General features: G+C 44.9%; 1 long non-coding RNA gene across 1 annotated transcript; it reads right to left on the reverse strand.

Annotated features, from left to right (window-relative positions):
• Positions 1 to 8,545: 8,545 nt before the first annotated feature.
• On the reverse strand, positions 8,546 to 9,373 carry LOC105235635. The gene is made up of 3 exons (XR_002141832.2): positions 9,128 to 9,373; positions 8,951 to 9,031; positions 8,546 to 8,840 (listed from the first exon to the last, which is right to left on the reverse strand). It is a non-coding gene; the product is annotated as an uncharacterized LOC105235635 (long non-coding RNA).
• Positions 9,374 to 10,476: the final 1,103 nt, after the last annotated feature.

Raw genomic sequence — 10,476 nt, forward strand, 5'->3', positions numbered from 1 at the left:
AGAGGCTCTGCACTTAACAGACTAAGGAACTAGGTGGTGGACGAAAAGAAGTTGAAGGCAAGGCTAAGAAGGCGAGGTTTCGGAATCTGGTGGTAAAGGATCTTGAATGCCAGGATGAAGTGATTGGAGTTTAGCCTGGAGTTGATAGGGAACTAAGAAGGGTTTCAGAGCCCGTGAGTAGTGCATCAAAAGTGGAATTTTGGGGCACCTGGGTGGCTCAGTCGTTAAGCGTCTGCCTTCAGCTCAGGGTGTGATCCCAGAGTCCTGGGATCAAGCCCTGCATTGGGCTCCTCTGCTGGGAGCCTGCTTCTTCCTCTCTCACTCCCCCTGCTTGTGTTCCCTGTCTCGCTAGCTGTCTTTCTGTCAAATAAATAAGTAAAATCTTTTTTTAAAAAAGTGGGATTTTAAAAGAATTGTTTTAGTAAAACATAAGAAAGCCATTTTTCTTGGACCAGCACTATTACCATAGTCTGTGGACTGGTAAAGATGAGGTTAGATCCAAGTTAATTTTTCAAGTTGGACCTCTTTGGGAAAGGGGGATGAAATTTCAGGAATTTAGTACCATCATTGATACTCAAAATGGTGAATAATGGAGAGCTGGTCCCAGTCAAGAGAGATGTGTTCCCATCCCATGCTTGACTATCTTTGCTTCCTTGTTGGAGTGGTGGCCTTGCCTCTGATGGGCCCCTCCAGTGATGTGTAATCTTTACTCCACAAAGCAGGCTGCTATTCTTGGACAGCTCCTACCACAAGATTGAGTTTCTTTTCTCCTTTCCTTTCCTTTCCTTTCCTTTCCTTTCCTTTCCTTTCCTTTCCTTTCCTTTCCTCTCCTCTCCTCTCCTCTCCTCTCCTTTCCTTTCCTTCCTTCTCTTCTTCTCTCCTCTTTTCTTTTCTTTTTCCTTTCCCTTCCCTTCTCTTCTTTTCCCCTTTCCTTTTTCCTTCTCTTCTCTTCCCTTCCCTTCCCTTCTCCTTTCCCTTCCCTTTCCCTTTCCCTTCCCTTTCCCTTTCCCTTCCCCTTCCCTTCCCTTCCGTCCCCTTCCCTTCCCTTCCTTTCTTGATTATTTAACTACAAATGCTCACAATGTTTTATTCAAATCTAAGCATGTCTTTATCTCCTATTACCATGTTGGTAACCCCCACAGCCTCAAACCTGTCCGAGTTGTCAACGAGGGAACTTTGTGGGGGTCTGAAGAGGCGGGATCCAGGAACGAGTGGGGAAATCTCACAGATCATCCCTGCCACCACCAGTGCCACTGGGTACCAGGCAGTGTGATTCACAAGTGGGTTAGCCATGGTTTGTGCCTCTGAGGGGCTCACATGCTGGAGGAAAGGTGATAAGGGTAAGATGAAAAAAAAAAAAGATAAAGAATCTGCAGTGTATACATAGGAGGTCCCCAGTCTAAGCTCCAGGGGATCTGGTTTTGTTCACAACACTGTGCCCCCAGTGTGTAGAATGAGGCGTGGCATGTTCTCAACAAATGTTTATTGAATGAAAAAATGAGTGAGTGAATGAATAAATGTCTGATAACATCTGATCTAAAACCATAACAAGATTCTTCTTTTTTTTTTAAGATTTTATTTATTTATTTATTTGACAGAGATAGAGACAGCCAGCGAGAGAGGGAACACAAGCAGGGGGAGTGGGAGAGGAAGAAGCAGGCTCATAGCGGAGGAGCCTGATGTGGGGCTCGATCCCATAACGCCAGGATCACGCCCTGAGCCGAAGGCAGATGCTTAACCGCTGTGCCACCCAGGCGCCCCCATAACAAGATTCTTCTGACCGTCAACTTAATACTTCACTCGCTATAACCTGCCGATCCCTATTTTGTAAGGTCTTCTGTGAGGCTTAACAGGTAGATATTAACCCATTGAGAAAAGGCACAATGGCATCTACTGCTTTATGTGCCCACACTGCCCATCGCAGCCCTGACTCCTTGACCACACGTTGAATCCACAGGAGCCTGATTTGTTGAGTCAACCTGAGCAAGTCACTTAACCTCTTAAAACTTTGGTTTCTCATCTCTTAAAGCAAGGGAGTATCACGTCTAGTTCACATAGTCATTCAATCATCTCCTGCTGGGAAAGAACTTGATCTCACGGAGAGAGGATCCGAATGAAATCGGCGGGCCTCTTTCCTAAAGCAGCTTGATCTTTTCAGAGCATTCAGACTCAAAGGTTAGCCCTACAGAGCTCGAGGGGCATTTGAACCCATGAACTTTTGGCTTAAAAGTAAGAGTTCAATTCTCCCTAGGTTCTCTCTGGTGTTGCAAGTTGGCCGAGAGTGGCTGCCGCAGTCTGCGTACGACCGGAAACCCCAAATTGGGTTTGCATCTATCTGGCCAAGGTACCTTCCCCAGCTCCACCTCCAGATGTTCCACGGGGGTTTGAGGTGTGGTGGAGGAGTTAACAGAGCTTGCTGTCTCTCTGACAGAGGCGAGTGTGTGCACCCGCATGCACAAGAGAGCTGGGGGCGGGAGTGTCCCGGCCTCTTTCTGTACAGGGGTGCCGCAGACAGCCTCAGGTCGCGCTAGGCAGAAGGAAAATGCTTCTGTAATCACAAAACAGAGGCTTCCCCACCTTCTCTCCGAGAATGTTCGGAGGCCATTTCTTTTTCAGCAAACTGCCAGGCTTTCCCCCCACATCAATAATATTTCAATGACTTTTACAAACTCGCCTGCCTGCTTTTTAATAAGCAGGGCTTTGCATTGATGGTACATGTGCAAAGTCTGACCTTTTCATAGGAAAAAACATTCATAACCAAAGCCTATATATAGAAGCTTAAGACTGGAGCAGATAAAGATGTAGGTCATATGACTTTTTTGTGTGCGAAGCATAATGCAAGAAGGATGCGGTAGACAATTCAAAACTCATGAAATACTGCCACTGGCTTGAGCCCTCCTAATATTTATCAAAGGCTTTAAATAATGACTTTGTTTTCAACTGGGAATTATAATGCCACCTTCTATCCCTGAGCACAGGAATTTTTTCCACCGGGGAAATCGACTTAGTTTAAAAATATATTGCACTATATAGTTAACTCTTAACTATTCTTATTAAAGCAAAGAACAGTTACCATAGAAATGCATTTGATGAACAAATATATAAAATAATATGATAGATCATTGGAAGATCTGATTTGTGTCACTTATCAGAGGAAAACATTTTCCCGGGCCCACCATTACTCAAGTGAACGTAAATCAAATTCCTCATCATTCAAGGCTAACATGACCTGGGAGTTGCCTGCCTTTCCCGCAATCCCCTCAACACCCCTTTTATACTCTTTGTTCCACCAAATCTTACAAGTCTATGCCTCCATGTTCCTTTATTTTTGCCTTTGCTCCCTCTACTCTCTCTGTTTTGGACACCCTTGCCCGGACAGGTCTGCATGTCTGACTTCTATGGCTCACACGCAGTGGCCTCCGTAAATCCCCCTTCTCTTCCTTTCCTGCACTTCCCAAGCACTTCGCTTTCTCATGAGCTGATCACAGCTTGCTCTGGACCATGCCTACTGGTGTTCATGTCTTATATCTCATTCCACTGGACCAGGAACTCTTGGAGGGCAGGGCAAGAATAATGTGTGAAGCCCTCTCTACCAGCCTTAGGTGTGGTACCTATTACTGGAGAACACATACAATAGAAAGCACCTATAAAATACATTCCTGCAAAATGTTTATTGAGTGAACCAGTCTGGCTTTGGGAAGCACTAATAGTGATTTGTGGAGCATTTGGTGTTATAGCCTTTGCTAAGCATTATTTCACTGAAGCATCAGCAGTGAACCCACGATGTTACTGGTACTGTGTCACCTTCCAGAACTGAAATAAACAAAAGCTCAAAGACTTTCAAGACCTCAGTCAACATCACATAGCTGGCAGAACAATAGGCCAGGATTCAAAGTCAGATCTGTGGGGCCCAGGGGTCGGCTGGAAACGGACTCATTTATAAGCTTATAAGCTTATAAGTGCTGACTGCGAAATTATCAGGAACTCTGTGGGGCGCCTGGATGGCTCAGTCAGTTACGCGTCTGACTTTGGCTCAGGTATGATCTCAGGGTCCTGGGATCGAGTCCTACATCAGGCTCCACACTCAGTGGGGAGTCTGCTTGAGCCTCCCTCCCTCTCTCTCTGCCCCCCCCCGCACAAATGCGTGTGTGCGCGCTCTCTCTCTTTCTCTCAAATAAATAAATAAAATCTTTTTAAAAAAACAAGTGATCAGGAATTTTGTGAAGTGATTGGAAAGCACAGCCATTCCTAAATCACATCAACATACAAACGAATCTTATTTTTAAAAAATGGTAATAAATACCTCAAATTCACCACTTCCTATTTATTTTATGACATATTCTTGTCTATGCTCTTGAGGTTAGCAGTATTTCTCATATCTGTATATTAGAGATATTCCATAGTTGTGTGCTGCCGTGCATTTCTTTCCAACTCCACATTTAGCCCGGTCATACCAGTAGTGTGAACGTGGCCACGGTGGGAATAGGCACACAGAGAGTACTGAAAACACGGCACAGGTGGCCTTCCCCTCATCACAGCCCTCCCCCTATAGAGCTGCTTGTTGAGTGCTTACCAGCCCACCACTGGCCTGGCCCCCAAGCCGGACAATGGTGCAGGAAGTACAAGGCTTAAGGCCCAAGACATACATGGACTTTGCCGTTTCTAGATTTAGCTTTCCAGTAGAGCCCCACTTTGGGCCACTGCAGGTCAGCTGCTTCCTGATGTCAAGAAATTGACTTTCATTAAATTCTTTTGGGATTTGGGGTTGGAGTGAAAATAACCCCAGAGGTTGTTTTGTGCCTATACCCGTATATCTTAAAGCTTACCACGGATTTAATTATTATCTTCATCATATCCCTACACGGGAATATATGACGCCTCTCTTGCAGAGGAAAATGGGAATTCCAAAATATGGCTATAAATTGATTCCCCCAATTTATATGAACGCAATAACCTGTTGTCTTGTGTACATATCTTTGGAGACTGGATTGTGTGTGCCTGGTGTCTACAGTATGTACCTTACATGTACCTTATCTGAAATGAAATATGAAGAACTTTGGTTTTGTCTTGTTTTAATTTTATTCATTTATTTGACAGACAGAGCATAAGAACGGGGAGCAGCAGAGGGAGAGGGAGAAGGAGGCTCCCCACCAAGCAGGGAGCCCAATGCAGGGTTGGATCCCAGGACCCTGGGATCGCGACCTGAATTGAAGGCAGACGCTTAACAGACTGAGCCACCCAGGCGCCCCTGAAATATGAACTTTGAATCAGAGGTTATGGGTTTCAGTACCAGTGCTTTAACTCAGGGCAGGTTAGTTAACATCGCTGGGCCTCAGTTCCCTCAACTGACCAATGAAGAGTTTGGCCTAGACGTCCTTGAAAGAACCTTCTGGCTCTACTTCTAAATGACACAGCATGTTTCTCCTCTAGGGCTCAGTTTGTGCATCTATAAACAACGGGGTTGAACCAGGGAGTTCCTAATGTCCTTTGTAGCACTGGAAGAGGGCGGAGCCATGTGAAAAGTCACATTTTCTACCCGGCATGGCATTCCTATCAGATACCATCATGCTCTACCACCAGAAAGATGCCAGGTAACCTGCTGAGCACCCAGAACGCTGATGCCCGGAGGACTTGGAGATGGAACAGGAGCTCTAACTGCCACGAGGAGGCCAGGCTGTGTTGGCCCTCAAAACAAAGGGAAATGCGTGGGTGCAGGGAGCGCCTCTGCTGTTTTCTTTTAGATGGTCTAGAAGACTAAAGAAGTGAGGGTGAAATATCTGTACAGAGGTTTTGATTTGACACTCCAGCTGGGTCTGCAGTGAGGAGGGTGGGGGGAAGGGAGGCCTAAGACGTAAGACAAGTTATGATTTCTATTGGCCTGGGGAGATGAGGAGTGACAGTGAGGAGGGAAGGAAGGAAGGAAGGAAGGAAGGAAGGAAGGAAGGAAGGAAGGAAGGAAGGAAGGAAGGAAAGAAATGTATAGTTCTCAGGGCGGGCAGAGCACAGACACTCAGAGAGAATGTCTCCTTCCTTACCCTTATCTGTTGACCCTGAAGCTTTGTATCTTTGTAGAAAAATCAAAAAGTGCTCTTAACTCCTCATCAACATCTCATTTTCCTCCTCACCCACACAGCTCCATATGTTTTCAGGTTACAAGCACTTTGGCATACATAATTTCATTTAACTCACAAGATGGCTCTGTGAAGCAGGTATTATTACTTGGACTTTTCAAAAGAATTGGAGGCTCAGAAAGGGAATTGGTATTACTCAAGATCACCTGGTATAGAGCTGAGACTGAGCCCATTCTTTTGACTCTTAGATGAGTTTGCCTTTCTAGCCCCCAAATGTCCTTTACTGGTAGCTGAAATGACAAATTTTTGAGCTGCTGTTCACCAAAGGGCCTCACAGAACCACACCAGAGAAAGAAGAAATCGATACATTCATAGACTCGTTGAATCCTAGAAGTGGAGGGGACCCCACACATCCCTGGCCCACTTCTTCAATAGTCAGATGGGGGAAATGCAGCTCACAGAGGCACGTGGCATGTCCGGGTTCATGTACAGAGTGAGGATCAAAGCTGGGACTTCACCTCTCGTCCTTGCTGCCCGTTCTGGCATTGTCTTTTGTTGGCTTTTTAGCCACCAGCAACACTAAGAGGACATAACTACTTCAAAATCCTTGACTATCGCTGTGAGGACAATGTAACATTTTCTACCAGCATAGACATGGACTAAAGAACCTTGGATGGAGAGAGGCCAACATGCTCCAATCTCAGCTGTCATTTTGCATTTCATCCACTCTGTGCCAGCAATTGGATTTATTGCTGGTGAGAACAATGACTCATGCACTTTTGATGCCAACGAACTAATTTATCATGCCATGACTTGGTAGGTACAAATGTTTAGTATGTGATCGAAAATAGAGACCCCCTGTCATCCAATCCCTTAAGATTGGTCTTGCTTGAGCCTGTGGACTTTCTCAAACCCAAATCAAACTTTTACCCCAAATGTAACCAGACAGACTTTGTCTTAAGAATTGCTTACTTTAACCTGGTCATAAAGGCAGGCAAAATAGAATAGGGATAGTTGCCTCATTTAGGAATTGCCTGTCCTGAGTTTATCCCTACTGCTTTTATTAAATTGATCTGGCAACTTCGGCAACTCTTTTTTTCTCTTTGAGCCACATGATTCCCATCTGCCGAATGAGAGGGTTAAAGCGGGTGATCTTTGGGTGATTATCTGTTTTCATGAACTCTTTATAAGATCATACCTTTGTCAGAGCCATCCTGCTACATCCTGATTTTTCTATATGGTCTTGCTATGCTTCGGAAGTGAGGTTTGGCCTATGATCTCAGAGGGTTCTGCTCTGTTTCTAAAAGGATGAGGGACTTCTTGAAAACTAAGATAAGCTATATCAATTTAACCTGTTTTGACGGTAACCTCAGGATCAGCAATGAGAGTACAACAAACTTCAGAACTTGACGTGACTTCAACTCTCTCTCTCTCTCATTAAGATACAGTTTTTGGAAACCCATTTGCCAGGCCAGATGGACAGGCCACATGCCACAACCATCCAAGAGGTGAGGAAAAAACAAACAAACGAATAAGCAAATAAAAAACAAATTTTAAAAAACCTCCAGGAGGCTAATAACCAGTAGAATGTTTTATTTTAAAAGTCACAGGTAGTAGTTGTCTCAAGATTCGGCTGGCTTTGATCCTAGAGATCTGACTGTAATGATTTTTCTAACATGGCTATGAGAACTCAGGGCTAAAACTTGGGCCTCTTCCTTCATTTACTCAACTGATATTTCCTAAGTGTCTCCGCAGTGCCAGGCACTTTGCTATGGCTGTGGGGAGACAGGGATGATTTTACTATCACTCTGATCATAAGGAACTTGGAGTCTCATGGAGATGTTCTGGCATGTGCACAGATTACTGTAGTTTTAGTGGCTTCAGTGCCATGAGAAAGTTCTGGTTGCTGAGAGAAGAGTAAGATTTCATCTTACTGAAAGTACTTCCCACAGGAGGTGACATCTTCAGTCTTCATGGTGGCCACGCAGGATTTTCTTTCAATGTTAATGAGCCAGAGACTGGAGGGCTCACTTCTCTGTGATTCTGGTGTTTTTTGGTTGTTTGTTTCATCTGTAGAATGGGATAATAATTGTACCAACCTGATAGACTTGTTGTAGGTGTAGGTGTTAAAGCTCTCAGAAAGGTTCCTGGGACATTGGTAGTGTTCCAAAACACTAATCATTATTTGTATTCTTAACATCAGACTGAAATTATCCAAAGGTTTCTTGTAGTCTTTAATAAGAGATCAGCGGAGGGAAGACCCATGCTCACAGGAGGCCTTTGTTGCTGGAATAAAGCCTACTCAGCGTCCGGGCTGCCTGGTTCCCAAGCGTGCCTTTGCTTCCTCTCCTGGTCCTCCACTGCTGGTCTTTCTTTGGCTCTCAATCTCAGACACACACACACACACACACACACACACACACACACACCTGTTTCTTTCTGTAGAAGCTGGACTGTTTATCAAAAGCCCCGGGTGTAGGAGTGTTTCAAATGATTTTTGGAAACTGAAATGATTTTAGAGATTAAAGGCATCAAGACTGTGGGTGCGAAATAAAAACAATAGACGAGTTCATATCATTTAAGAGAGGTGGGTTTTCCTTTTGTTGTTTTTTTTTTTTTCCAAAAGCATCATCATTTATGTGGTTTGAAAATAATCTTTCCTCTGGAAAGTAGACATCGCAACATACGGCACAGAGATGTAGCTGATTAATTGCATGAAGGGCTCAGTCTCTTTTGAGCGAGGCTTCGTTCTCTTTCAGGCACGGCAGCCTACAAGAATGAATTTGCTTTGACTCATATATTTTACATAAACCAAAGAGGTTATCCCTAAGACGAACGGTCTGGCTTACTGCTCCCCACCCCCACCGCGCCCCACATACCAGCACAGGAAGGCATTAGCAGTTTCAAAACTTGAACTTTCTCTCAGAAATGTTCTAACTTCAACCGAGCAGGATTTCTACCTTAAAACAAAATCATTACTGCGCCTGTTGTAATTAAATGATTGTGGGCATGTTATCCTTTGAGATGTAAAAACAATGAGACACTTTCTCACTCACCACGAGTGTGGCAAATCGTGGGCAAAAGTTTGCCTTCCTGGATCCAGCTGTGGTTTTAGCCTCTCTTTGTTCGCACTGCCAACAAGGAGAAGCACATGCGAGAGGCTGAACAGGACTGGGGTTCTCGGAGCTCCTAGTTCACCCCGCCCACACCTCCATCTTACAACTGGGAAGCTGAGGGTCAAAGAGAGAAAGTGGCTTGTGTAAGGTCACACAGGGGTTAGGACCCAGGACCTCTGAATTGCAGTTCCAGGATTCTAGCAATAGAACAAAAGATTAAAAGGCTAGCGCATAACCACAGCCTCAGAAACGCCAGTACTCTTACGAAGTGTAACGACATGATGCAACTGTGTCTGAGCTGAAAGGCTTGTGATGGCATAAATAAGATAGCGAATGTGAAATATGTGCATGAAATCGTAAGGCACTCACTAGATGGTTGATAAAGACGGCAGAACATCTAGCCCAGTCAAAGGAAAACTAAGAATTATTTTCTTCTTGCAAATAAAACAGAAGTCCCAAGGCCATTTTAAGTGTCTGTGTGACTTTGTGCCTGAAGTTTTTTTGCATAGCTCCATACTAGGAAGTTTCATGTCATTCTAGAACTAAAGATAATTTGTCTCAGTCTGTCGTACAGCTAACAATTTTCAAACGAGCACAAGTGTGGCTGAGATCAAAAGCAGAGGCACGGAACTAAACTTGAACGTGGCATTTGCTGACCTAAACCCAAGGCAGGAAGTCTCAACTCTGAGTGCAGGATCCCCAGTCAGATAGGTAAATAATTTCTCTGGCCCCACAAAGTTTGTTTCCCTCTAGAGCAAGGGGGACTGGGAGAGGTGGGTGAAGGTTAATCCACAAGATAAGTTGGCCTCAGGAATGGAAGGACACGCGGCTCTTGGAACTTTTTAGATCTGGATTTCAGACAAGTGGAGTCACCTGTAAGATTGGCAGAGACATAGTTCCTGCTTGTAGACGCAGGATCAGACATGTTTGGAGCCAACCACAGGAAGAAGTTCCCACGAGACAGAGTGTGGTTCCGAACTTTCGAGCAATCTAAACTGTTCAAACGTGGAGCCACGTTGCCTCTGAGAGAGGAGGCTCCGCACGCCAGCAGCTGTTCACCAGAGGCTGTGGAGGGGGGTTGCTGAAGGGGAAGAGTCAAGCTGAGAGGGGCTGCAGACCAGATAGAACTTGCCATGCTCTGCCACAGCCCAAAAGTCTCTCCGAGAGTCTAGAATTCCTTTTCCCATAGGGTGAAGATGCTGGGGGAGTCCCGGGAGGCAGAATGGAAAATCCTTGAGCAAGCTCACCTTTCTTTCCCATAATAGGAGAATGATGGGATCCTGCTCTCA

Source organism: Ailuropoda melanoleuca, chromosome 1, assembly GCF_002007445.2.
Source record: "Ailuropoda melanoleuca isolate Jingjing chromosome 1, ASM200744v2, whole genome shotgun sequence".
Lineage (NCBI taxonomy): Eukaryota > Metazoa > Chordata > Mammalia > Carnivora > Ursidae > Ailuropoda > Ailuropoda melanoleuca.